Genomic DNA, 3938 nt, shown 5'->3' on the forward strand with positions numbered 1-3938 from the left:
TTGCTAGTTTCATCTCTCCCTTCAGAGGAGATGCTTCCACTGGTCATAGCCTCTTTAAAAAAATTTATTTATGTATTGACAGACTCTATAAAGTCATAGGTGTCCTGGAGCTTGCTGTGCAAATCAAGATGGCCTTAAACTCACTGATACCCTCTGCGTCCTGGGTGCTGGGAATAAAAGCATATGCTGCTACCTAGCCAGTTTTGCCTTGTTTTTGCCTAAAGTTTACATAAGGAGACTGAAAACACCAGGAAAGCAGGTTCTTCCATGGTCATTGCTGATGCAGAGGCCGTGGAGGGGTGCTGCTTGCTGGCTTGCTCCTCATGACTTGCTCAGCCTGCTTTCTTATAGAACCCAGGACCACCTGCTCAGGAGTGGAAACACCCACGGAGGCCTGGATCCTCTTACATCAATCATTAACTGAGAAAATGTCCCACACACTTGCCTAAAGGCCAATATGATAGAGGCATTTTCTCATATGAGGCTTCTCTTTCCCGGGTGATGCTAGCTTGTGTCAAGCTGACAGTAAATGACCCGTACCATGTCCCACCATGGAGCCTGGCCTCTCCTCCCTACTGGCTAGGATGGCTCTCACTCTTTCTTCTTCCCTGGCTGTATTTTGACTCTTGACTTAGAGTTCAAAGTTAACTGTGTCAGGCAGGGGATGAAGTGCGCAGATAAGGCAGTGTCAGTCAGTTGGAGCTTTGAAAAGTCAACCCAGGATTGCGTCAATGTTAAGAACTGTAGAAACTAGATTAACAGCAGCCTGCGTGCCTACCAAAAGAAAAAGTGACTAACATATGGTCTGTTCATGTTCTAGGAATACTGTGAGTGGTGTAAAAGAAAGCTCCCAGACAAGATGATAAAGGAAAATGCATGTTGTAGAAGACACTTCTAGAGCAAGAGCTCATGTAAACAGAACAATCCCTAGTGTGGCTCTAAGTGCATAGAAAAGGTCTTTGCCTGAAAGGAAATAGAAACACAGGCAAAGGGATTGGAGCCCTAGTTGTAATATTCTAACAACAACAACAACAACAACAACAACAACGACTTCTTCTTCTTCTTCTCTTCTTCTTCTTCTTCTTCTTCTTCTTCTTCTTCTTCTTCTTCTTCTTCTTCTTCTTCTTCTTCTCCTTCTCCTTCTCCTTCTCCTTCTCCTTCTCCTTCTCCTTCTCCTTCTCCTTCTCCTTCTCCTTCTCCTCCTCCTCCTCTTCCTCCTCCTCCTCCTCCTTCTTTTTTTTTTTTTTTTTGGTTTGGTTTGGTTTTTTTGAGAGAGGGTTTCTCTGTATAGCCCTGGCTATCCTGGAACTCACTTTGTAGACCAAGCTGGCCTTGAACGCAGAGATCTGCTTGCCTCTGCCACCCAAGTGTTGTAATTAAAGGTGTGTGCAACCATGCCTGGCTACATAACTTGAATCCTTAAAAAATAAAATATGAGGGGCTGGAGAGATGGCTCTATGGCTAAGAGCACTGACTGCTCTTCCAGCTGTCCCAGGTCCCCCCAGCACCCATGGCATTGCACAACTCTCTGTAACTCCAGTTCCAGGGATCCGATGCCTGACGTCTGTGGGCATCAGGGAGGCACACACACCAGGTGCACATACACACATGTAAGTATAACACTCCTATACATACATGTAAGTATAACACTCCTATACATACATGTAAGTATAACACTCCTATATATAACATAAAATAAATAAATCTAAAATTTTCATCTGATTTTGTAAGATTTGTGGTAGCTCAAATGACCACTGTTGTAAAAAGTTAAGTAAATGTGTTCTTTTCCCAGAATTTGCCTCACTGCAAGGTGTGCTAAGAGATAGTTCTCTGATTGTTTAGGAAAGCCCACACAATGTCTCTGGTCCTTAAGTTTATCCACTAAGAGATAGTTCTCTGATTGTTTAGGAAAGCCCACACAATGTCTCTGGTCCTTAAGTCTGCCCCCTTAATGCGGTTAAAGGTTAACCAATGATAAACTGCCAGCCCTAAACTGTGACAGAAAACTTCTCTAAAAAATGTATAGCCAGGCATGGTGGCGCATGCCTTTAATCCCAGCACTTGGGAGGCAGAGGCAGGCGGATTTCTGAGTTCGAGCCAGCCTGGTCTACAGAGTGAGTTCCAGGACAGCCAGGGCTACACAGAGAAACCTTGGGAAAAAAATGTATAAAAGGTGTGTGCTTTAGCTACTCTGGGTCGCTTCTATCCCGATTTCAGGACAACCACAGCATGCTGGGTCAATAAACCTCTTGCTTTTTGCATCCATCTCCGTCTCTACATCTCTGTGAGTGGGACATCCCAGATGTAAGGCTTTTTGGGTCTTACAATTTATTTATGCATATTCTGTTTATGTTCTCAGAGCCATGCTGGGAGAGCCATCGATCAACTGACTGAGCAAATATTGGCTATGCATATGATTATGACTTAATCAGACTTCTCTGGCTTGGCCACTTACGAGAATGGTGTCATCATTTTCTCCATTTCAGTCATATGACTGCACGTGATCAGTGATGACTGTCAGGTCAAGTGATCATCACTCTGTATGGATTCTCACCTTTTCTGTTAGTATAATCGGAATATGGCCAAGCTGTGTGATCTCGAGCAAATGACTTAACCTCTCTGACATTTGGCTGTTATCTTGGCCTAGGTCTCCTGAAGAAGAGCTTGAGAATAAGATTTATGAAGAAGTAGTTTTTTTTTTGTTGTTTTTTTTTTTTGTTTTTTGTTTTTTTTTGCGAATGTGACACCAGGAAGCAGGAAAGAGGGACAAAGGACTGAATCTGAGAAGACAGCCCATATGAGATGGATCACCAAGTTGGCTAATGCTGCAGGTGTCCAGGGCTCCATGCCATCATGACCTTCCCCATGAAGCCTTCTGAAATAGTTCAGATTTTTTTTTTCTGAATAACAAGCATTTACCCACTGGTTCCTATTGATGAAAAGAGGCCCACAGACTCTGAGTTCCCCACACTTACGAGATACATATGCCCCTTGGTTATCCTGCCTATCTATATTTGGGAAATGTGTTTGCTAGGTTTTTAATCAACATAATCTAGAGTCACCAGAGAAGAAGGAACCACAGTTGAGAAAATACCTCATTGCCTGGGATCTCTGACCTCATAGTCTTAGTTTAATTGGTAAATCTGAAATTAGTTGGCACACCAGAAATGAAGGAAGGGGGAAAGGGTCACTCTGCCAAGGAGAAAGAAGTCATTGCTCTTGGCCATCAAATTCAAGGAAGACATCAGAGAACCATTTTGTAAACAAAGGTCTTACTGGGTGGTGATTAAAACATTTGCATCAATCTTACAAAGTGGGGGTGGTATAAAAAGATTTGAATTCCTTGTCCGAAACACAAGTTTCATAGTATATGATAGAAAATTTCATACTTTATGTTTCTTACAGTGCTTAAGAAACATAACTTACTTTATTTGCTTATTTATTTATTTATTTATTTATTTATTTATTTATTTGAGACAGTTTCACTGTGTAGCCTTGGCTGACTTGGAACTTGCTATGTGGATCAGGCTGGCTTCAACTCACAGAGGTCTACCCGCCTCTGCCGTCTGAGTGCTGAGAGGAAAGGCCTGTGCCACTCCAGGTCCTACTTTGTTTTTTTGATAGAGGATCTGGGACGCCAGACTCACTGATCAGGCTATGGCTGGCTTGCAAGACTCAGACATCTGTCTATCTCCAGCTCCCAGTACTGTGATCACAAGCATATGCCTCCACACCCAGCTATTTGCACAATTTTAGGCACGCAGGTCCTCATGCAGTAAGCACACAACCAATTGGTCTACCTCCCTAGCCTTACAGAATTTATTGGCTTAGAACCCTACTCATCTAATCTCACGGATGTATGGATGTATGGCTCTTCTGTGTGCTTCCTCTGTCTAGGTTGGTAATCCAATCTTAGTAGCTCTCTCACATCTCTATGG

This window comes from Mus musculus, chromosome 2, assembly GCF_000001635.26.
Source record: "Mus musculus strain C57BL/6J chromosome 2, GRCm38.p6 C57BL/6J".
Taxonomy (NCBI): Eukaryota; Metazoa; Chordata; class Mammalia; order Rodentia; family Muridae; genus Mus; species Mus musculus.